Below are 26,381 nucleotides of genomic sequence, written 5' to 3'. Positions count from 1 at the left end.
TAGTTCTACAGTAGATAATTGATATTGTTAATAATTTCATCTTTTTCAGCTTTATTTGTTGTAAATAATCTAGATGTAATTTTATTCTTTTCGGATTAAAGTTCTGTATATTTCTACATTATGGAGCGTAAGTTGACATCAATTCAACTCTCTTTGAGTTAATGCATTCTACTTTTGTGGTACAGGTGGTTGTTTCAGGCATAACCTAACATAGAAGATGGCAATGATGTTCCTCACTCCTTGTTGCATCCTAAGTACATGGCCTGACAATAATCATTTCATGCTTTCCCATTTAGTACTTAAGTTGTTCTTTTTCTTGTACAAGATATGTACGGTCTTGGATTGCAATCCGTATTTGACATTGTAATGAGTTTGAAATTTTGTATCAAAAAATTGTGAAGATATGTACAAGATATTAATAAGAAAGTTGTTTATTTGAAATATGTATTATGCGTATCATATTTTAATATTCTTGGTAAAAATGTGGTCTTTTAGCAATCTCAAAAGCTACTACAAGGTTTGAAAGATATCTAGCACAACTAGCGCGATGCTTTTAGAAAGCGTTGCTAGGCTTTCGCAATGCTACAAAGCGCTGTAATTTCACTCCTATAGCGCTTCAAAAATTGCGGCGCTTTTAATTGATCTATACCGACGCTAATAAAAAGCGTCGTAATAGGGGGTAGCGGCATAGGAAAACGCGGCGCTTTTTATAGCGTCGGTAAAAGCCATTGCGGCGCTACCCCCACAAGAACTTCCTCTACAAAAACTATCCGCCAAGAAATACCCCTCCAAGGTACCCTCGCGACCCCGAGATCAGAGGTATATGGAGAGACGACGCGGAGGATGTCTACATTGTTTCGGGAAAAGGCAAACGAGTGAAAGAGATCGGTCACTTTACACGATCCGGACGCCCCTACCAGAATCTGAAAAATTCTACAACCAGTCCAACAAAAAATGACCAAATCGTCCCGGATGTGGATATTCAACCCAGGGTTCCCGAAAACTCGATCCTTAAGGAACTGCAAAAGGCCAAGGCCGAAATATCAATTTGGCAACTGGTCGCCACATCCTTCGAACATCGGCAGGCTTTGCTACAACCCTTGGGAAAGTTGACAATTCCCACTACCTCCTCTTTTGAAGAAGTGGTAGCACACTTGACCAGGGATGTCCCTGACCTGAAAGACCATGTCATCTTCTCCGACAAAGATATCCCTCCATTCGGAACCAACCATAACTTGGCCCTGTACATCACTGTACAATGCATGAAGAAGAATGTACCTATGGTCCTAGTGGATGACGGATCTGCGGTCAACGTCATTTCCCTCAAGACGGCTCATAAATTGGGAATTAAGGAAGTTGGCTTGCTCCCAACTAATTAAGGGGTATGTGCCTATGACGGCACTCGTCGTAAGGTCGCGGCGCCCATTACCTTAACCATTGCAACAGAACCCCTGGAAAAACAAGCCAGTTTCCAAGTGGTCGATATTGACGCCTCTTTCTACACATTCTTGGGGGACCCCTTGATCCGTCACCTCAACCGTTCATCAGAAAATCAGGGTCCCTTTCTACGAGAAAACAATCATAATTCCCGCATCCTAGATCAAGGCTATCATGAAGAAGGGAATAGCCTCTCAGGTCATTGAAGAAGACGACAATGAAATGTGGGGATTCCAAGCTGTGAATGCCTTAACTGACGAATCAGCGCCCTTTGATTGTGACCCGTTCTTGAACCTCACAGTCAACCGCATCTTGATGCGATAGGGTTATTTCCCGGGCCTACCTCTCAACCAGCTGAAGAACACCTTTCTTCCCATGAAACAGGCCAAGGTCCCCAACATCCCCTTCGGGCTAGGCTATGAGCCGACCGATGAAGACATTCAAGAAATGGGTCTCCTAGTACGGAAACGCAAAAAGCAAGGAGTCATCTTCCGACCCTATCACTTGACTCTCAATGGCTTCTTCGTCCCCGAGGAAGAGTCCGAGCTCAACAACGGCTTTCCCGAGCCGATCTATGACCCCGTAGCAAAGGTTAAACACCCGGGTGTAGAGGTCTTTCAAGAATGCTACTTCATGCCCGACAACACTAAAGCTGCGTCAACCAAATCTGAATCAACCCCTTACCTAGACAGGCAAGTCGTGAGTCTCCTCTTCGGAGAAGACTGTTATACTACGGTTTTCTATGTCTATGGGTACTCTATCGAGTGAGGCTTACTCTGTCGAGTAAGTATGTTTGGTTTACAAAATAGTGTTCTGCTGATGGGTACTCGATCGAGTAAATGTGGCACTCGATCGAGTAAGGGTCACTCGGTCGAGTAAGTGACTTACTCGATCGAGTAAGTTGGTTCTACGGGTTGTTTTAGCCGGGTTTTGTTAGTAACGCGTGATTGATATTTAAAGCCTTTCGTCACATTCTTTATCACTTTTATCTTTTTCTGAAACCTTTCAAGAGAGAAAACAAGTTACGTTGCTCTTGTTCTTCGCATTGCTATCAAATCTCAAAGGCTAAGGTTCTCGGATCGTCGTGTTCTTTACACCGTTGAGTTGGTCGTATCGTGGGTAAGATCCTTATATAGTTTTTATACCGTTTCTTTGATTTTGTTTAAAACCCTAATTGGGTAAATTTGGGGTTTTGGGAGTATAATGTTGTATTAGATGGTAATTATAACGTTATGTGACTATAAGAGGTGGTTTCGTAGAGGAGCATTATTGATTAGCTGCTTTGTGACGATCTGGTGATTGCTTATTCCAGGTAGGGTTTCCCTACTCGGTTATTGGTTACATAATTCTTGGTGAGGGATGTATTTGTTGTTGATCTATAACATGTTGGTTTTGTCTTGGCGTTGTTGTTGTATAACTGATTCTGTAATTGTCTTTGGTTCTCGAGGCGTGTCCTCGGCTGAGTGGAGTCACTTGCGGGAGTGGCTTCACGCCCTTGATTCGCCCTTTGTGGAACCCGCCACAGGAGAGGATGTGCACATTAAGGAACATGGGTTGTCTCTCGGAATAGATGAGCGGGGATTTGGTGGGTACGGCTGCGGTCCCCCCACTGGCGGTGTGGAATACTTGTTGCGATGGGTATTCTGGCAGGACTACACACTTTAGTGTGTAGTCAGGTGCATGGAGATATTATGGAATTGGGAGTTGTGTGTTGTTTGTATATTGTGTACTTTGTTTTATGTAATCAGTAACTGACCCCATTTTAAATGTTTTGAAAACTGTGGTGATCCATTCGGGGATGGTAAGCAGTTATTTAGTAGGTATGCGATCGCTTGCAGGAGGGATAGTTGGGATGGAGTCATCACCTGTCATTAGGGTCTTCCGCTGTGTCATAAACATATATTGTTTTTCAGTTGTTTGGTTTTTGGGAACATTTGTATTTCTTTTACAGTTTTGTTTTGATATTGTAATCACTTACTCTTTTACGTATTTAAGTATGTTTCTTAATGGTTTATTTGATATACATTGCCTCGGGTAACCAAGATGGTAGCATTCTCGTGCATTAGGTGGTCCTGGTAAGGCACTTGGTGTATGGGATGTTACAAAGTGGTATCAAAGCGATGATTTTAAAACCTGTAACTAATGAACCCAATGAATCTAGGTAGTCAAAATAAAATGAACCCGGGTAGGAGTTGTTAGTAGCTAATGCAAAAGCTTGGGAGACGTCCTAAAGTCGCGGTCTCGCCCTACAACTTTGAACCGGTCACTATGGGGTGTGTCATGAAATCGCTATGTGTTTATTTAAGTTATGTTGCATATATACTGAATTGCGTGTTGTATGGATTTGTGAATAAATTAATGTATAGAATGGAGAATGTGGTGGCAAAAGGTGAGTGGTTTATATGATTATATGTAGATGTGAATAACGGAAATTGCATGATGATTGATTTCTGATGTGATTTGTTAGAAGCATGTGAATTGGATGTTGTGATGTTGTGTGTGTGTGTGTGTGTGTGTGTGTGTGTGTGTGTGTGTGTGTGTGTGTGTGTGTGTGTGTGTGTGTGTGTGTGTGTGTGTGTGTGTGTGTGTGTGTGTGTGTGTGTGTGTGTGTGTGTGTGTGTGTGTGTGTGTGTGTGTGTGTGTGTGTGTGTGTGTGTGTGTGTGTGTGTGTGTGTGTGTGTGTGTGTGTGTGTGTGTGTGTGTGTGTGTGTGTGTGTGTGTGTGTGTGTGTGTGTGTGTGTGTGTGTGTGTATCTATGTTAGGCCTGGAAATCCGCAGACCTTCCTGATCAGTATCTCATCTAAACCTGACTGCCAGGCCATCAGGATGTCAGGCTATCAGGGCACACGAAGATAGGCGCCAGGCCATTGAGAGGACAACGGTCAAAATATCAGGACGATATTAGACCATAAATGCGTATTATAAAAGGATTATATACGCGGCATTGAATGAGAAGATCTCGCAGTAAATGCAGTAATTAAGGGAGGAATTTTTAGCAATTATAACAGACAATAATGGAGAATAATCTGCATTTAATACCATATCAGGCACCCGTTCAAGATTAGAGCTTATATAAGGAACACTTTTAAGACATTGGAATCATCTCATCCTTACCCGAGAAGAAGCATACATCCACCAATACAATACTTAGAGAAATATAAACATTGTCATTGTCATAAAATTATTCTCCCAAAATTACATAGTGAAATCCTCTCCTGGCTTGGTTCCCATGGTTTTATCCCATTCAAGGGTTTTCCACGTACAAAATCCTTTGTCTCGTTATTGTTATTGTTATTATATTTACAACTTTATATTTGACCCTGACGACCTGACCAATAGACCATCTAGAGCTAGTTAACCTTACATAACTCTACCCTGACCTGATTTCGCCTTGCGCAAAATCCACACAAAACAATTGGCGCCCACCGTGGGGCATCTAGCTCTTTAAATTCTTTTTTCTTATCCTACAAAAATTCAAAAACCCTACAAAAATGGCCCAACCCACCGTTGAAGAACAATTGAACGCATCTCTCTAACAAATTGCTGAGTTGGAAAGCCTGAAAGAAAAAGTAGCCCAAACTAAAGCAGAAATCCTACAATTAAAAGAATCTGAGTCAGCTCTAAAGCAAAAATTAGAAAAAACTAAAGGGGCAGGCTCTAGATTCCAACCAAGAACCCCATTTGCATCAATCATTAAAAATATTGATTTTTCCAGTTTTGGGAGCCCGAGTATTCCTAAATCCATTAATGGTGATGGTGATGATGAACCAAAAGATGATAAGGAGAAACCTGATGAATCTGCAGCAGCCATCATGATCGCAGTGGTTAAGGAGATCAAGAAACTCAATGAAAAATTCGATAAGATACCTGGAGTACCTGCCAGCATGGAAGAAGCTGCCCCTGACAGCTATGCTGATTCGCTTTTCATAGACGAAATAGAAAAAGTAGACCTACCAAAGAAGTTCACAATTCCATCCATGAGGGTCTATGATGGAACCACGGATCCACAAAATCACGTGGCTCTTTACAAGCAAAAAATGCCGGCTGCATCTATTCCCAGCGAATTTAGACAAGTTTGCATGTGCAAGGGATTTGGAATGACCCTGACCAGCCCTGCTCTGCAATGGTACATCAACCTACCAACTGGGAGCATCCATTCCTTTGCCAACCTGATCAACAGTTTCAACCAGCAGTTCGCAAGTAGCAGGGAGTTGGAGAAACGATCCAGTGACCTTTACCGAGTTACACAGAAGCCTGATGAAACTCTCAGGACATTCCTTGCAAGATTCAACAAGGAAAAAGTAAAAATACCCAGGTGTGACGTTGGAACAGCAGTGGAGGCATTCAGACAGAGGTTACTACCATATAATGACTTATACAACGAGTTCACTAAGTATCCCTCCCACACCTTCGAGGACGTTCAGGCCAAGACTCTTGCCTTCATCAGGCTAGAGGAAGATAAAAGCTATAAACTTGGATCACCCAGTAGACCAAAGGATCATGAAAGGAGTGGTAGGAAGAGCAACAAAGGAAACAACTATAGGCCTACTTCATATTCCAGGCCAAGTCAGTCAGAAGTTAACCTGGCTCATCAGTATCAAGGTAAGGTTAAAGTTTATCCACCTATTTCCTAACATAACTTCAGTGTTGATATTGCAGGATTAATCCAGAGACTTGACAACATGGGATCAGCTGTCAGATGGCCCAGGAAGTCGGAAAATCCGAATCCCAGGAGAGACAATTCTAAATGGTGTGAATTTCACATGGATATTGGACACACCACAGATGATTGTTTCACCCTAGGGAAGGAAGTGGCCTACCTGCTAAAATCTGGATACTTGAAAGACCTGATCAAGACAAAAGGCAAGGACGCAAACCAGGATAAAGAGAATCAGGAGCATAAGCAGGATCGTAGTCTCCCTCCACCACCACCAATATATGAAGTAAAATTCATATCCGACGGATCAGAAATTTGTGACCTGACAAGCTCAGCGGCAAAGAAGATAGCCAGGACACCAAGGACCGCAAGCCGGATCATATCCCAACAATCACTTTCAATGATTGTGACTTGGTGGGCATCCCTGATGTTCATCATGATGGCCTGGTAATTTATATGCAGATTGGAACTGCCACAGTAAGAAGGATCCTCGTAGACGGAGGCAGCTCAGTGAACCTGATCATGCTTGACGTACTGAAAGCCATGAAGATCAACGAGGACCAAATCATCAAGAAATCCAACGTCCTAGTGGGATTCAGTGGCGAAACCAGGAGCACCCTAGGAGAAATCCACCTCCCAACCTACGTGGAAGGAGTCTTATCTTATGAGAAATTTGGAGTCCTTGACTGCCTGTCATCCTACAACGCTATCTTGGGCAGGCCATGGATTCATAATGTCAAGGCCGTACCGTCAACCTATCACCAGTGTATTAAGATACCAGCAGACTAGGGCATAGCCACAATCAAAGGGGATCACAAGATAGCCCAGGAATGCTACACAGCAGCCTTGAAGCCTTCCAAGGCCGGTAAGTCCCGGGCATAGCAATTACAGTACCCTATCAGGAGTACTTATATGGCACCTCCCAGAATGGAAACAGATCAGGTAATCCTAGAGCCTGAGTACCCTGACAGGTATGTTTTAATAGGATCTGACGCACAAGATAGTGTCAGACCTGAACTGGTAAAATTCCTTAAAAATAAATCATCTTGGTTTGCTTGGTCATATTTTGATATGACTGAAATTAGCGCTGATATAATTACACATAAACTCAATGTTGACCCAACTTTTAAGCATGTACAGCAGAAAAGGCAGAAATTTGCAGCTGAAAGAAATACCATTATTAACGAGGAAGTAGAAAAACTTTTGGATATGGGAATGATCAGGGAAGTAATGTACCCTGAATGGCTGGCTAACGTAGTTGTTGTGCAGAAAAAGAATGGAAAGTGGAGAGTATGTGTAGACTACACTGACCTGAACAAAGCATGTCCTAAAGATCCATTTCCCTTGCCACATATTAATGCCATAGTAGACGCCATAGAAGGCCATGAGATGCTGACATTCATGGATGCTTCCAGTGGATTCAATCAAATAAAAATGCACCCTGCTGACCAGGAGAGTATTGCATTCATTACAGACCGAGGCATATACTGTTACACTATCATGCCTTTCGGCCTGAAGAATGCAGGGGCAACGTACCAGCGCCTGGTCAACATGATGTTTAAAGACCAAATAGGTAACATCATGGAAGTATACATAGACGACATGGTGGTGAAATCCAAAAATACAGAAGATCATGTGAAACATCTAGAAATAGCATTCGAGATATTGGAAAAATACAACATGAAGCTAAACCCTACAAAATGCCACATTGGAGTCTCTTCAGGCAAATTCCTTATATATATGGTCACAAAAAGGGGCATAGAAGCTAGCCCTGAACAGATAAAAGCTATCCTGGAGCTACAGTCACCCAAGTCTGTCAAGGATATCCAGAAATTGACAGGCCGGGTAGCTGCCCTGAACCGCTTCATATCAAGATCCTCTGAGAGGTGCAAAACATTCTACAACCTCCTCAGAAAGAATAAGCAGTTCCAATGGACGGACGAACATGAGACAGTTTTTCGGAATCTAAAATGTTACTTATCATCTCCACCCTTACTGGCTAAACCAGATAAGGGAGAACCTTTGTCAGTATACCTGTCCGTCACCGACACACCAGTCAGCACAGTCCTAGTGAAAGAATAGGATGGTCACAAACATCTAGTCTACTATGTAAGTAAAAGCCTGCTAGATGCTGAGTTGAGGTATAGATTGCTTGAAAAATATGTCTTAGCTTTAATTATGTCATGTACTAAACTGCGACCTTATTTTGAAAGTCACCCCATTATGGTCAGGACCAATTTACCCATAAAGTCGTCTACGTAAGCTTTGAACTATCAGGCAGGATGGCCAAATGGTCAGTACAGATTAGCACATACGACATCTCTTTTGAACCCAGGGCAGCGATTAAATCGCATGCCCTAGCAGACTTTATGGCTGACTTTAGCCCTAACCTAGAACCAAACCTGATAAAAGAGGTCAACCAACTAGAAAATAAAACCCCAGACCAAGAATGGACCCTATTCATAGATGGGGCATCCAATGCCAGGGGGGCAGGGTTAGGACTAGTACTCAAATCACCACAGGGAGATATGATAGCACATGCTATAAGCTGTGAGTTCAAAGCTACGAACAACGAAGCAGAATATAAAGCCCTGATAGCAGGCTTAAAGGTATGTCTAGACCTCGGTGTTCAAAACCTAAATGTAAAAACTGATTCACTCCTAATTGCTAATCAAATAAAGGGAATTTATATGGCTAAGGATGCAAAAATGATTTTGTATTTAGAATATGCAAAAAGCCTTACCGCTAAATTTACTTTATTTGATATAGATCAAATATGAAGAGACCTGAACACCCAGGCTGATGCTCTGGCCAGCCTAGGTTCGAACTTTACCCCCACTGTTTTCGACCAATTGTGCATATATTAGAGCCAGCCATCAGCAGACCTGAACAAGTCAATCCTGTCAGGACGATAACTCTTGGACTAAACCCTATTATGATTGGTTTTTCCGAGGAATACTGCCTCAAGGGAGACATGAGGCAAGAGCCTTTAAAATTAGAGCTTCAACTTATGCTATCATCAATAACGCTTTGTTCAAGAGGTCGCAGGCTGGACCCTACCTGAGATGCTTGGAGCCTGACGAAGCCAAACTAGTACTTCAAGAAATACACAATGGACACTGTGGCAACCACAAAAGCGGAAAGAGCCTGGCAAGTAAAGTTCTCAGGACAGGCTACGACTGGCCTACACTGAGGGCTGACTGCCTGGAATATTCTTCAAAATGCGAAGCCTGCCAAATTCATGCACCAATCATACATCAGCCATCTGAACTCCTCCATTCAATTTCCGCACCCTGGCCGTTCATAAAGTGGGGCATGGATATTGTGGGAAAACTGCCCGTAGCTCCAGGACAAAAAGTATTCATGTTGGCTATGACTGATTACTTCTCCAAATGGATTGAGGCTGACTCTTTCAGGCAAGTAACTGAAAAAGAAGTAATGTCCTTCATCAGAACAAACATCATTTGCAGATATGGAGTCCCATCAGAAATAGTATGTGATAATGGAACTCAATTTATGGGGAAAAGGACCAAAGCATTTTGCCAAGAATGGAATATCAATCTGGTAACATCAACCCCTGGATATCCAAAATCCAATGGCCAAGCCGAATCAAGCAATAAGGTAGTCATAAGCTGCCTAAAAAAGAAGCTAAAAAGAAGACGAGGCAGATGGGCTGAAGAACTTCCATTAGTACTATGGGCAGACAGGACGACTCCAAAGACATCAATAGGCCAAACACCTTATTCTTTGGTGTACGACTGTGTAGCTGTCATTCCTGCAGAAGTACGGGAGCCAACATCAAGGTACAGCCTGAACAATGTTGAAGCAAACAAAGACCTAATGTAAGATAACCTGGTTCTAACAGAAGAATTAAGAGACGCTGCTAAGATCAGGATGGCATCATACCAACAAGCAGTTGCCAGGACTTACAAAAAAAATGTCAAAATCAGAGATTTCAAGAAAGGAGACCTTGCTCTACGCAAGGTATTTCCAAATAAAAAAAAAGAAAAATCAGCAGGCAAACTGGCTCCCACATAGGAAGGCCCTTACTTAATTGATTCAATTGTTGGACAAGGAGCAGGCTCCAAACACTAGAAGGAGAAATGATCCCGAGATCCTGGAATGTAACTCATTTAAAATTATTCCATATGTAAAGATCAGATCAGGCTACAATCAGGTATAAATTCAATCACTGAGAAACTACGTGTTTTACATGCTTTATATGCAACTCATATCTATCTATTCAGCTAACCCATTTATTTTACTTCTTGAATCCTGAACAATTATACATGATAAAAAGATTATATGCATAAATATTTAGGATTGAGGGCTACTCTACTATATATTCCTGAAACAAAAATTTTGCACTTAACCGTGCCTGACGAGTTGGTAACCACCACTAGATACAGTAAATGTCAGGACCAATCAGGCATGAAATAATTGCCTGACCTGACTAGGTTTACTGCCACGGATTACAACCAAGCTGGACGCAGCAAGACAGGTGCAAAGGTGTTCTCTCCCAAACACTTGGTCTAAATGCCCTCCTGACAGGCCGAATACCAAGCCCTCCAGCTAGGCAGGGGACATAAGCCCTCCTGACAGGCCGGTTTTCCCACCCCTTCAACCATTATAGCAAAAAAAAACTATACTTGGTTGAATTACTCATGAATAACAAGATATAACAAAATTGATCTGCAGGTTATTCAAACAAAATGTTTGGCAGGCCCAACAGGATGAAACTCACAAATCCAAGCAAAGTTAAAAGCAAAATCAGCCAGAAAAGGCCACCATGCCTATTAATAAAAACCCTTACCCCCTGGGGCAAAGGTGCCAAAATATTCATTAAAGCCAGGGATAGTCTCCCTGACCCAAGACAGAAAAAGAAAATAAAATATTGTTTCTCTAGGGACATCTCCCCCTGGATGGGCCAAATACCAACTGAAAAAACAAATTACTGCTTCTCCTCAGAAACAGTACCACTACTTCCACCCTTGGCCGGACCAGCATCAACATCTGCTCACCTGGAGAGTCCACCTCTTGTTCATTTCCCATATTGTACAGATTAGGATACTTTGAAGGAGCAAAAGCCATCTCAGCTTCAGGGTTCCATTTTGCACTGGCCTCGACAGGCTCCGGCATAGCAGCAACCCTTCCCTTAATATAGAAATAGAGGGAAGCATCATCTAACTTGAACTACAGGTCATCCCTTTTCTGGGTGAGCTCCTCATTTCTGTCCAAGGCCTCCTGCAATAGCCGCTTGCTTGAATCTGCCTCAGCCTTAGCAGCATCTCTCTCAACCTGCACCCTCACCAAGTCAGCAGCTTTAGCAGCCAGGTCAACTCGTGCGAAATCCAGCTCAAACCTCAGCCTATCATAATCTGACCTCATCAGATCAATCCTTGCCACCAAAGAAGTAGCCTGATAGGTGTTATGGAGGCAGGTCGCAGCACCCTGACCAAAAACAGGAATAAAATTATGAGTAATATACCCCAATAACAAAAACTACCCAAACAAAACACACATAAAAATTGTTCCAGCCTACCTCCCTTACAGCAGCTAAGGCACCTGCCAAGATGCTGACTGAATGATCCACTGAAGCAACTACCTGAGTAGCAGTCTCAACAGGGTCAAGGGTGAGCATGACATCTGATCTAGAAGCAGCGTAATCCCTGATCTTCACCCTAGTAGCCTCCATATTGTCCACCCTGGCTTTCACTTCCCTGACCGGGGCAGAAATGTCAACATCTTCAATTTTCCTTTTTTGGGCTGCTGAACTTGTTTCAGCAGGGGCAGCAGGTACAACAATGACCTTGGCAGCATCAGACTATTCAGTCAAATCAATAACAGGTTCAACACCCCTGCTTTCCTGGGAACCCTCCTCATTGATCTTAGCCAGCCTGGCTGAAAGGTCAGCCATACCAAACCTGGCAAGACGAGTAGATGACCTGGTGGCTACAACACGAAATACTATATTAGCAATATAAACCAAACATTATCAGGAAGCCAAAGCAAAAAGAAAAGATAGACTAAGATAAACTTACTGCCTGAGGTAGTGACACTAACAGCCCTAGTAGGTTTAGCTGCCCTGGCAGCACCGTCAGCCTTCAAGCAATGAGGAAGGTGACCAATCCCACAACAGAGAGGCCAAGACCTCTCCAAAGGAGGAATAGCAAAGAAAGCAGAAATATTGGCAGTGGGATACTCAGTTTCAGTAACTCAATCATCAACTACACACATGAAAGGTATGACTTATTATAAACTTCATTTTATTTTTCACTAACAAGTAAAACATGTAGGGTAAAAAGAAAAACTAAAAGACTCACCAGCAACGCAAGCCTCATGATTTAAATACGCTAGGTCAGGACCCACAGAATTGGTCCTGACAAACATGTACCCAGCAGCCCAGCCTTTGTCATGGCCGTTGTCCAGGTTGCTCAAAAGAGGAGTAGTAGAAGCCCTGACCTTAAAACTTATACGGCCAAGACTATTTGTTTTAACGGCATAACAGGCCTTCAAATTGTCAAGAGAAAAAGAAATATTGTGTTTTTTACAGAGATTCTCAATGAAACACACAACCTTCCACACCATAGGCATCAACTGATAAGATGGAACACCAATCTCCTTAATAACCTCAGCCATAAGAGGAGAAAAATGAAGATAAACCTGCCCTGAAAGCCCAGTCATGAATACAGAACCAACCAGGACAAGCCCAGTCGGCCCTGATAGGAGAGTTCTCAGGAATCCAGACTTCAGTATCAGCAGGAATAATTCCCTTATCCTTCAGCACCTTCTCAAACTCAGGCTTCAAGCGGTTTGCAAGAGACTGATCCTCATTTAAAGCCTTCGTAGGTGTGAATTGAAAGTCACCATGGAATATTGAGATCATCTCCAAAGGAGAATCACTCGGCTTACTGATCGTGGAAGGTTGAGCAGCAGAAGAAGTAGGTAAATTCTCAGAAGAAGTCCCTTCAGGATTCTGGAAAGGAGGGGTTGCAGGAGTCGCTGCCCTGGTGGACTTCCTTTTTGCGGCCATTGTTGAAAAATTATGAAGAATTGATCGAAGATTGAAGAAACTGGTAATTAAGGGAACTAGAGAGAAGGATTAATAAGAGAGAAATAAGAAGAATTGCTTTGGTGAGTTCAACTTAATGAAGCACGCAGGTATTTATAGTGGAGAAGATTAGGGTTTCAACCGCAAAGGAAGTGGATAATCATTAAGGAAGTTGCAGTAAATCTTACACGCGTCATAAACTGCAGTAAAATAGCCGTTACAGGAAACTGAGTGAGCATAACTTAACCGTTGGGTAATCTTCCTAAAAATAAAATTATCTCCTCATTTTTTCGCCCTGACACACTGAAAATAAGGAGATAAGGGACAATTTCTAGGCCTGGAAATCCGCAAACCTTCCTGATCAGTATCTCATCTAAACCTGACTGTCAGGCCATCGGGATGTCAGGCTATTAGGCACACAAAGATAGGCGCCATGCCATGGAGAGGACAACGGTCAAAATATCAGGACGATATTAGACCATAAACGCGTATTATAAAAGGATTATATACGCGGCATTGAATGAGAAGATCTCGCAGTAAATGCAGTAATTAATGGAGGAATATTTAGCAATTATTACAGGCAATAATGGAGAATAATCCGCATTTAATACCATATCAGGCAGCCGTTCAAGATTAGAGCTTATATAAGGAACACTTTGAAGACATTGGAATCATCTCATCCTTACCTGAGAAGAAGCATACATCCACGTACACAATACTTAGAGAAATATAAACATTGTCATTGTCATACAATTATTCTCCCAAAATTACATAGTGAAATCCTTTCCTAGCTTGGTGCCCGTGGTTTTTTCCCATTCAAGGGTTTTCCACGTACAAAATCCTTTGTCTCGTTTTTGTTATTGTTATTATATTTACAGCTTTATATTTGACCCTGACGACCTGACCAATAGACCATCTAGAGCTAGTTAACCTTACACAACTCTACCCTGACCTGATTTTGCCTTGCGCAAAATCCACACAAAAAAAGATATATATATGTATATGTATATGTATATATATATATATATATATATATATATATATATATATATATATATATATATATATATATATATATATATATATATATATATATATATATATGTATATAGAAATGGGATCATGTGAGGATACACTATCTTTTTGAGGATTGAGGATTGTGTTACAATATCAGTGGTTCTTCAATACAATATCACAGGTTATTCGATAAAATATCACACACAAAAAACACCTGTGCAAATTTTTTTTTTTTTAAAAAAAAAAAAAAAAAATTTGACAAAGGTCTGATTTTTCGTGATATTTTATTGAAGAACTTGTGATACTGTATTCACAAATCCTCAATCCTCAAATATATAGGAGTTTTCACCGGATCTTGACTCTATGTATATATATGTATGTATATATATATATATATATATAGGGTCGGGGTCAGGTACGAACTAAAGTTCGGTGCGAACCGTACGAACTAACCTAACTAAAGTCATTCTCACTTTCTCAGGCACACTTTCTTATTTCTCTATCCAATTAAAACAATTCAACACTCCTCCACCACAAACACTCTACTTCCATCGCCTCTCACACTTCAACCGTCGGTGCCACTTCCACCGTCGGCCGATACTTCCACCATCGACAGCCATTTCCACCGTTGCTTCTACCACCCTCCCAAGAACGGATTTTACTCTATACTGCTTCGACAATGGATAAGAAACAACAATAAAAATCCCAATAGCAAGCATGCTTCATAAAGTAACTTTTACTACTGCTAAGCGTATGATTGATCTTATGATGCCTTTATTTTGCTATAACAACTTGCTTAATAACAATTTTAATTCTTAACCGGGTTTATCGTAATTGATTGTTAATTTGTTTTCATTTGACACTACATGGGTGTTTTGTTGTTTGAGATGTGAAAATGAAGGGCTGTAAATTGGGATTTTTATTGTTGTTTCTTGGTCATTTGGCTGTGATAAAGGCAGAGGTGTGCATAGTGATACTTGAGGGGGAACCCGTGGTCAGCTACCGAGGTGGGGTTAATGGTTTCGAGGCCACTGCATCCGAGTCTGACGAGAAGATTGATGTTACCAAGTAAGACTGCTTATTTTACTACTTGTAAGTGTATGCCGTAACATTGTGATGATGAGTTAACTTTCATTCCGGTGAATTAGTATAGGTTTGTTATGTTTCTCATAATGCTTTGTAACACCCCCATATTCAGAGGAGCCTTAACTAGGCCTTCCTTAGTATATAAGGGCGTTACCATCTCGGTTGCCCGAGGTTAGTAATAATCAAATTTCGATAAAAGAACTATTAAGTTATATTACAAGTGATTTAAACCAACGAACGGTATAAAAGATACAACTCAAAGACTACTCGTTATGACCATCATATCTCGTGAAGACTCATCCCTGCCCGGACTTCAGCTATCCACAATATCAACACCTGCTAAGACCGACTGCTCACCATAAGGGATCACGGCAGACACATAACAAACAAACAACCACACAAGGTCGATCGAGATAAGATACGATGACAAAGAACTACAATTACCAACACAAAACAATGCTATCGGTCTCAAACACCGTCACGATAACCAACCCAACTCTATCATCGACCGTCCCTTTGGACCGGCCCGCCGATGGGGGACCGGCCGTTCCCACCAAATCCCCGCTCATCGTATCGAGCGACAACCCTGTCCATTAATGTGCACATCCCCTCCCGTGGCGGGTTCCACGGAGGGCGAAACTAGGGCATGAAGTCACTCCCGCAAGTGACCCCACTCAGCCGAGACGTATCTCGAAAACCAGAGACAACAACCACAACCACAGCCACAGCCGACACAATATAATTATGATACTAAGCAATCACAATATAACCACAACGACCGACATACTAGACCATCTACAGAAACTGAGTAGGCGAACCTACCTTTAAGCAACTGCAACCAATCCATGCCAACACATGACATATCCAGCAATCAAGCAAAGCCTATAAGCACAACACAATCATCTATTACTACCAAGCAAACCCTAATAGCGAAGGACAAGGACACAGATGATGACTATGACATACCTATAGGAAGGAACTCAGCAAAAGACCGCTACCCGACTCAAGTGACGCCCTCCTAAGGCTCAAGGATCTTCAAAAAGGCTTCCATGGAGGTTTTGAGGTGAAGGGAAAGGGAGGAGGCGACTGAAGGATAGGAGGAAAGTGGCGGAAGTGATTTGAGGATTTAACAAAACGCGATATAAAACCCTCGCTGAAAACTCGGTACTCGATCGAGTACCCAACATACTCGATCGAGTGACCCCCTACTCGATCGAGTAACCTAGCTACTCGATCGAGTAGCCTCTACTCTATCGAGTACCACTTATGACACGCAACCCAAGATGGTTTTGGCACGCAATTCTAAGACTAATCCCGCTCCCAAGGTCAGTCAATGCTGGTCAAAGGGTCTCTAAAAAGGGCGGGTATTACAGTCTTCCCCCCCTTAAAAAGAACTTCGTCCCCGAAGTTCGACTTACCTATCTCCCGCTCAAGACACGGAAACAACACGATCTCACCCATCTTCCCGCTCAAACCATTACTCCTTGGAAATACCATTCCCCCCCCCCCCCCCATGTTATCATCATCACCGTCTACACTTTATACCTATCGACTCTTACCACTATCATGCAAGCATTATCACCGTTAATTGTCACTCTACATGTATGCATCAATTCTTACTAATGACTATGTATCAAACATCGACTTTGCCATATGAGCCAACACAAACAACCATCGATCATCACGTGACAACAATTTATCAACCCGAACGTATCTCATATCAACCTCATACTGCACAATTAACACTACCGTGTTACTCAATTCATTCAATTACGACGCATCGCGCCGAGATAAGACTTTTTATGACGGTCCTTTACAATTCATTCTATCATTTTCACTTCAACGCATGAATTACCCCTTCACAAATCGAGGTAACCACTTACACTTCATACAAGTAAAGTAACTAAGGTACTAGAGAATTTGCAATTAAACAACAAGATTTTGCACTTAAACAACAAAACATTATAGGCAAACAAAACATAATTTCGAAATCAGCCTTTTATTTCGCAATAATTTTCGCGACATTACTCTTCCCCTCTAAAAGGAACTTCGTCCCCGAAGTTCACCACCAAAATTACAACACATATTACCTATTATTTGTATCATAACATTAAAGAAAACCATGTTATTTGTTATGGACATTACTCACTAACTATATACTCGCTAAATTAGAATTCATACACCAACCTCCAGAATATATAGTCACCGTCGACAACACATGTTAATATGGTATGCACAAGTGTACAAGAAGTTATAACTCCACTAAATAGCTCGTAATAGGTCGTATGCAACATTAAGGTAACAAGAAACTATTGCCGCTTCACTAATTGTGACAAATACGCTTATAAAACTTAAAACACGACTTCCAACATATGAAATTAACGGTTCAAAGGTGTTACTACGCACTAATAACCATATTAAACATCAAACTTGCATTTATAAAACAATTGAACATTTTTAATTTTTGAAAACCTCCTGTAACAGTGCTACTCGATCGAGTATGTAGCGGTACTCGATCGAGTGCCATGCTACTCGATCGAGTGCCTTGGCTACTCGATCGAGTAGCCTACAGGTCAGAATGCTTTTTATCCCACCTTCCTGCAGCTACTCGATAGAGTACGGGGTACTCTATCGAGTACCTACAGGCCAAGTTCCTCTATACAACCTGTCATAAGCCGACATACATGCACATATTTGTCGTATCAATCGAGTCGGGAGGACTCCTCGACTTCTAACATCCTGCAACAAGTTAAAATATCAAATCCGGCCTTATGGCCAACAATAAAAGTCCCAAAATCAAAGTCGCAACAAAACAACTACTAAAGTCTAACAACACTACTAACCACTAACACCAACTACCATCAACAAAGATAAAACAAAAAGTATCACTCCTCCTGCTGCTGCTGCTGCTGCTCCTCCATCACCTCATCATCACCACCACCGCCATAAGCACCTGCTCCCGATGACCCAATCCCCGCGTCCCCTCCTGCTCCTGCTCCCTGGCCCACGTACCATGGAGTCAAGCCACCGTAGGCAAAGGACTGAGGTGTCCCCCACGTCGACTGATCCACCCCGTAGGAATGGAAAACCCCTGTGTAGTCCCCAACTCCACTCCACCACACCGGATGCGGTCCCTCGGTCCCTATCCCCTGAGCGTACGCCATCTCGTGCATGTTCCGGAGTGTCAAGGTAGATGACACTCTCTCTGCCAAGTAACTGGATCGCGTCTCCGGGGTGTCGAGGTAAGGGTAGCACGGAAAAGGCTGCTGCTGCTGTGGTGCCACCGGCCGTGGCCTAGACTCTGAGGTCCTCTCCCTCACTCGACGGGGTCCTCTCCCCAACCTAGGTCTCTCCACCGCCACGACCGATGCATTCTCGCCCTTCGTCGGCTCCGGCATCACCTCGAGAATGGTGTCGTCGATGAGGTAGGTCTGCAGATGGCGGGGTCTATCGTCATCCTCCTCCTCATCATCATCGGAGTCCACCGTCACTACCGTCGGCTCCAAGGGCTCCGTGGGTGGGAGGTGCTCAGGAGCTGGAATCTTCATCCAACTCATGCCCCACACCCTCCAAGCTAGGCTACCGTCAGCCAAAGTCCTCAACCATTTCAGGTCGAGATAGTAGTCACGGTCCATGGTGGGCACCGGGGTAACTAGAGGCACGTACTCCGAAGAAGCCTCGAAAGAGGTTAGCTTTTCAGCTAACCGAGTGGCGATGGCGCCACAATTCAAGTATCTGGAAGAGGCGGTAGCCATCAAGGCAAGGGCGGCACAAACCATAGAAGGAGCATTAAAGACCACTTTCCTGGTCCGCTCCGGGTTCAAGTAAGACATCAGAAGTAACACCTCATGGTTGTTCAGCTTACTGATATCCTTTCTGTCATAAAGGAGGTTTGAAAGAGAACGGAGAAAGACCCTCAAGGTAACATGCTGAACGTCATTAATCAGCATGTTGCTTGAGGTAGGAGCTGGTTTCTCGGTCAGACAAGGCATTAGGCGGCATACACCGCACTCAGCTGGGATATCGGTGATGGAGTCCTTGGGAGGCTTGGCCAACCCAAGGTGAGAAGCAAATTGGTCCATAGAAAGCAAGAAACTAGTGTTCATCAACCGGAATTCAACGGTCTGGCCAGCGGGGTCATAGATAAAGGAGCTCATGAACTCCAAGGTAAGAAAAGGATAAGTGTGTTTCCTCAGCCTATACAACCCAAGAAGACCCAAAGTCTCAAAAATGTGACGGACATCCGTCTCTATCTCCAAATCCTCCAACAAAGTAGTGTCTATACACCTCGTAGGTCTCATCTTGCATTTTTGTAAAGCTACAAAACGCTCTCTCTGCTTGAAATCTACAAAAACAACAGAAGGGTACTCCGGAACCGCGGGTACCACGGGTCCGCTCCCTTCCCCAATCTCCGGCTGATTACCCCTCCCTCGTTTACTTTGACGAATCCCTAGGTTCAGTCTCGGCATCTGTTTCGACATATGATCAGATAAACTCGTATAAACATGTACACACATATACTTCACGTAATTTGGTCTTTACATGTTCAGCTAGGTATACAAATTTCACCAACAAATTCGACATGTGAAGCACATAATTCATGCCATTAAACTTGAATGCTCAGCTAGGTACACACATTCACCAACAAATTCCTCAAATTGGTATATAAACTCAGTTTACAGCTACTCATAAACCACAGCTATGAAAAAAAATTTGTCATGGTGAATACACATGTTCAACGAATCCTAACTCCCTAGCATGATTCTAAGGTTACTCCACAACACTTCCAATAACATGTGAGACAATTATACAAGTTCATGGAGAAGTAATTTAAATCATACTATCATCATCTTTAATATTATGAACAACAATTCACTTAGAATTTTCAGACGGTCTTTAGAGCTGTGATAATTTTGGCATATTTTCATCAATTATCGTTTCTATTATCATATTGAAGTTCAACTTATACTTATAATGTCATTCACAACACCAATTTCCAATTATAAATCACGAATTTCCATTTGAGGCACTTTTAAGACGAGGTTTTAAGGCAACTTTTTAAGGTAAAATCATCAAAATCTATCCTCCAACATGATATAAACAATACTTAAGGCTCAATTCTACCATCTAACCATTGTAAAACAACCAAAAATCGATTTCAATTTTGAAAACCCTAGAAATTTCGGGTTCAATCTTTGCAATTTCTAGCCTAATTTACAGCAATTAATCACAAGCAAACATGGAAAGGAGGCATGTGAATCATATTTCAACTATTAAAAGCATTAATCTACACATGTGAATCGAAAATTTCAGATTGTCTCCTTACTCTAACACATCCAAATCAACAAACCATGAAAATTAGGAAGAAAAGCATACCTTAATCGAATATCAAAGCAAAGAAACGAAATTAAACAAGGAAATCAACCCCGAGAATCACTACTAACCCAAGAGTATGAGAGGATTTGAGAGGAAATAAGGATATGAGAGTAGCTTAGGTGTTTAGATGTTTCGAAATATAGGGGAAGAAGAATAAGAAATAGCAAAAATCAGGGGTTTTAAGAAACCCGTAGAATTCACTGTACAGTAACCTACTCGATCGAGTGCCTAGGGTACTCGATCGAGTACCACCCTACTTGATCGAGTAGGAGCTAATTCATCGAGTATCTGCAGGAATTTTTCCCACATCCCGACATCATAGCTTCCTAACTAGATGGAGTGAGGTCTACTTGGTCTAGTAAGCACTCGCACTCAGTCAAGTATAGTTAAGTACTCGGTCAGAAATACTAAGTAACTTGAAGATTCCTGCAAAACAACATTGTGTGTCGATTCCAAACTTAGTTCGGAATTTGGCACGAATTGTCATACTCCATCACGTATTACAACCATTATCGCACAAAATGCAATTCTTCAACAACTAAGACACACGTCACATTACGCTATACAAGTTACCCAACTCGGTTTACCTGCCACCGAATTATTTATAAACATAATCATGCCATCATATTACACTTAAACTTACTTTACTTGTTACTACTAAACTCGTGTTCACTTCAATTTGAAACATATAATTAACATCAATTCTTTCTTTCACTTATCACATAATTACATCCTTTTCAAACAACTTATTCAATTATGCCTTACATTCTATCTTAAGCAATTCATCTTGCACGAATCAAATATTACGTAGCGGAAAAATTCCAACCAACGAATAAGGCATAAATGCATTACTATATGCTATGACTCGAATTATAACTCAGCCATACTATAACTATTATCATAGTAATTACTGTAGGATTTATAAACTCGTATATGACTCCCGTCATCATTAACTTATAGCAAACACCTACATGTTCACTCTTCATGTCACGACATTCAATTCCACCTTTTCACGCATCTCTATTACGTAAACTTCCGTCACATATCTCATAACCATCGTATAAACTCACTAATCATTCTAAAAACTCCACTAATTTCACCAACGATTACTAAACGCGGCCCAAATACCACTATCACATCCCTATTAACTCTAACAAAGACCTAACCGGAGGTAGCTCCGACACAATTAACATACATATCACACATAGACACACGGACTCCACATTCCCATACCATGTGACTGGCTTAAGTGTCATGGGGCCAAGATTTTGAAATGAGGGCGCCTACTCACCCAAAATCTAGCATCAGCTGGGGCTCCCATTACACATACACCAGGTTCATTTTATTAGACTCCCTACGTTCATTATGTTCATTTGTTACAGGTTCCAAAATCGTCGCTCTGATACCACTTTGTAACACCCCCATATTCAGAGGAGCCTTAACTAGGCCTTCCTTAGTATATAAGGGTGTTACCATCTCGGTTGCCCGAGGTTAGTAATAATCAAATGTCGATAAAAGAACTATTAAGTTATATTACAAGTGATTTAAACCAACGAACGGTATAAAAGATACAACTCAAAGACTACTCGTTATGACCATCATATCTCGTGAAGACTCATCCCTGCCCGGACTTCAGCTATCCACAATATCAACACCTGCTAAGACCGACTGCTCACCATAAGGGATCACGGCAGACACATAACAAACAAACAACCACACAAGGTCAGTACTGAGATAAGATACGACGACAACAACTACAATTACCAACACAAAACAATGCTATCAGTCTCAAACACCGTCACGATAACCAACCCAACTCTATCACTGACTGTCCACTGGACCAGCCCTGCCAGTGGGGGACCGCAGCCGTTCCCACCAAATCCCCGCTCATCGTATCGAGCGACAACCCTGTCCATTAATGTGCACATCCCCTCCCGTGGCGGGTTCCACGGAGGGCGAAACTAGGGCGTGAAGTCACTCCCGCAAGTGACCCTACTCAGCCGAGACGCATCTCGAAAACCAGAGACAACAACCACAACCACAGCCACAGCCGACACAATACAATTACGATACTAAGCAATCATAATATAACCACAACGACCGACATACTAGACCATCTACAGAAACTGAGTAGGCGAACCTACCTTTAAGCAACTGCAACCAATCCATGCCAACACATGACATATCCAGCAATCAAGCAAAGCCTATAAGCATAACACAATCATCTATTACTACCAAGAAAACCCTAATCGCAAAGGACAAGGACACGGATGATGATTATGACATACCTATAGGAAGGAACTCAGCAAAAGACCGCTACCCGACTTAAGTGACGCCCTCCTAAGGCTCAAGGATTTTCAAAAAGGCTTCCATGGAGGTTTTGAGGCGAAGGGAAAGGGAGGAGGCGACTGAAGGATAGGAGGAAAGTGGCGGAAGTGATTTGCGGATTTAACAAAACGCGATATAAAACCCTCGCTGAAAACTCGGTACTCGATCGAGTACCCAACATACTCGATCGAGTGACCCCCTACTCGATCGAGTAACCTAGCTACTCGATCGAGTAGCCTCTACTCTATCGAGTATCACTCATGACACGTAACCCAAGATGGTTTTGGCACGCAATTCTAAGACTAATCCCGCTCCCAAGGTCAGTCAATGCTGGTCAAAGGGTCTCTAAAAAGGGCGGGTACTACATGCCTGAAAACTGAGTGTCATTCTGGATAATCTTGGTTATTGAAGTGAAATAGATGAATGGTGATGGATTTGCTTGTAAGACATGTAATGTGTTACCATGATCCCAAATTTATTTCTCCCCGCTAGACTTCAATGCTCAAAAGATATCAATTCTGATCATAGATAATCACAGCTTGATAAGAAAAAAGGTTATTTGCATTTCAATACGTCTTGGTATAGACGGGTAGGGCGTATAGACGGGTAAAGACCTCTAATAAAATGGGTAGGAGGACAAGGTGAGGCACCCCCATGTGCTTACCACTTTATGGCAAATGGGTATTTTGTGAGGGGAAATGGTATCCGTCTATACGTATAGACGGATAGTATCGTCTATAATGAGAATTTGTGTTTGCATTTACTATTATATGAGAATGCTTGCTCTTTCTTCCTTATTCCACTAAGTTGCACTATATTTGGTTGTGGGGTTAGTTTAGGGATGTTGGTGGTGGTTGTGCTAGCGCTAAGTGGTGCTGGTGGGTAGTCGTAGTTGATCTCTAGAATGTGGATACACAAAATAGCATCCCGGATACATGTAATATTAATACTAGATACACAAATTTATTTGTGTTTCTAGTAGTAATAGCATGTGTATCCGGCAGTAATACCATGTGTATCTGGTAGTAACATATGTATTTGTTGTATCTGTAATCGAAGATTTTAAAAAATGATTTATATATCCATCCTTCATCCCTATGGTTTTCTCTTCGGCGTCTTTCAATAATTTCTTCGTAACTAATTGCTTTTGATTTAGTAGTAATCTGCCCAAATTCGGATTAACATCTGAAGCTGTGAAGTGCTTCTGGTCAATCAGCTGAAAGTTCCTACCATTCAATTTTCGTATTTTCTCAAGGTACTCCGGTGGCGCACATCATATTTTCTCGTATCCTTACCTTTCTTTGTCTTGCCAGTGTTACCACTCTTCTTGATTTTCGCTGGTTTTCTTGATGTTACTTTCCTGATCTCAGAATTCAGAGCGATTTTCAGCAGCAAGGGAAATCACCTTCAGTCTTACAACCGATTTAGCAACAGGGGGAATTATCTTCAGTCTAATAACTGGTTTAACAGCAGCTATAGTACAGCTATTGACATTCTAAATATCTCAACCAACACTCTAACTTCACTATATAAATCTGCTCCATACTTTACTTGTACTTGTACCATTACTTGTATAACAAAGCTGAAGCAACAATAGTGATGCAGAGGTCTATATGAGAGCAATGGTGATTGCGAGTAATCAATCAGATATTTGCTAAGTTCCTTTGGCCCTTACCCGAACCCGAATGATCCACCCTGACCCAAAGGCCAAAACATTGCAAATCCAAAGTCCCTCCATTTTCCTTGCCTTTCCAGCACCATCGCTTGTCGGACCACCGGAGAACAACGACAGTAAGTCAGCAACTGATTAATGGATTTCAAGTCAGTAATTTGAACAATTCAGGTAATCTCGAAACTTACTATATTATTATTATAGAATATTATTATATTATAGATAAATTTACCGTGAAATCATTTGTGTATCTCGTAGTTGATCTTTAGATCGTGGATACATGAAATACCAGCCCGGATACACATGGTATTACTAATAGATACACAAATCGATTTGTGTATCTATAGTAATACCATGTGTATCCGGCGGTAATACCATGTGTATCTTTTGAGCAATAGCCAATCGTGCTACTAACATGGACATATATATTCAGGCGGTGAGGTTTATTAAACTGGCCTCAAACTAAGATGATGTCTATTTCTGTTGTTGTTGCTGCATATGGTGAGGCTAAATTTGATGCTTGGGTATTACTTTGCAACTTGGTGCGGTTGCATTTGAAGCTACTCGATTGGTTATGATTCAAATTTTGTTAACTTTTAGGGGTATTAGTTTAGTTTTAATCCAATTGCATCATTGTATTATGTTGCACCGTGTTGTTTGTTATTCTTGCCTGTCCCCATGACATAATGTTCACATCCTATGGGTATGTCAGGTTCCGATCATACCATATTGCCCATGCTGCCCTAAAAACCATCTGTTTTGTAGTATTTGTAAAAATGATTCAAGTGATGTTTTTATGTACCTGAAGGATTATGACATATTCAGGTGAGATGTGACTTGAACCAGTGTATTTGTGTAGACAACGAACTCAAGGTGACAGGCGAGGAGACGTTGATGGCAGCCAAAGTTGTCGGGTCCAGAGCAGTCGCACCAGCCACAGCAAAGTTAGCTCCATAACGATGGCAACTTGGTCATTTCTTGATAATTGTAATGGCGGAGCTTCGAGATATTATTTTTAGCAACAATTGTCTTCACCGGAGGCTATTATGGAGGCTGCTATATTTGGAGAGGACTATAAGAATCTTGTTATTTTTGACCAAGTAATGTAATAGTAGTAGAATTTGCAGATGAGTGATGGCATTATATATGGTGTTGCGTAATACTTCATAGAAGATAATTGAATGGTTTATAGTAAGAGTATAACAAGTCAAAAGATATAGGAATAAATGCTTGTTCACTTGTTACAGTACCATTTTTGATAAAATGAGGTCCTTTAGTCCTTAAATAATTATTGTATGATTATTGTATTTTGTATATAACATAATGTATCTAGTACTCGCTTAGACCCATATGTATTTTCCAAAATACAAAATATGTACGATTTAATGAGTAGAAATATAAATATTAAGAACCACGTATAATGATGTGTATCTAGCAAGTTAAAAGAGTGCATCTATCTTACTTGTGATGTGTATCTAGCTTACCTGTGATGTGTATCTAGCAAGGTAAAGGAGTGTATCTAGTTTGCTAGAGATGTGTATCTAGCAAGGTAAAGAAGTGTATCTAATTTGTTAGAGACGTGTATCTAGTAAGGTAGAGGTATATATCTAGCAAGGTAAAGACGTGTATCTAGCTAGCTTTCAAGGTAAAGGTCGGCCAACGGAGGTGTATAAAATAGCGTATAAAAATATCGAATCTGGCTTGTCAGTTTTTGCTATAGTAGATAGTAAGCATTCTAAGGAGAAACTTTTATGTTA

At 41.6% G+C, this 26,381-nt stretch overlaps 1 long non-coding RNA gene across 3 annotated transcripts; it reads left to right on the top strand.

Moving 5' to 3' along the window:
* The first annotated feature begins 14,863 nt into the window (after positions 1 to 14,863).
* LOC141608969 (uncharacterized) lies at positions 14,864 to 25,796 on the top strand. Of its 3 annotated transcripts, none has more exons than XR_012527100.1 (4): positions 14,864 to 15,230; positions 24,112 to 24,207; positions 24,323 to 24,795; positions 25,433 to 25,796. It is a non-coding gene; the product is annotated as an uncharacterized LOC141608969 (long non-coding RNA). The 3 variants fall into 3 exon arrangements; XR_012527099.1 differs by having other exon boundaries at positions 14,867 to 15,230; positions 24,109 to 24,207; positions 25,450 to 25,795; XR_012527098.1 differs by having other exon boundaries at positions 14,870 to 15,230; positions 25,450 to 25,795.
* Positions 25,797 to 26,381: the final 585 nt, after the last annotated feature.

The sequence above is a fragment of the Silene latifolia genome, chromosome 10 (genome assembly GCF_048544455.1).
Source record: "Silene latifolia isolate original U9 population chromosome 10, ASM4854445v1, whole genome shotgun sequence".
In the NCBI taxonomy this organism is placed as follows: Eukaryota; Viridiplantae; Streptophyta; class Magnoliopsida; order Caryophyllales; family Caryophyllaceae; genus Silene; species Silene latifolia.
The sequence above is the reverse complement of the archived record's forward strand: the minus strand, read 5'-3'. Positions and strand labels throughout refer to the sequence as shown.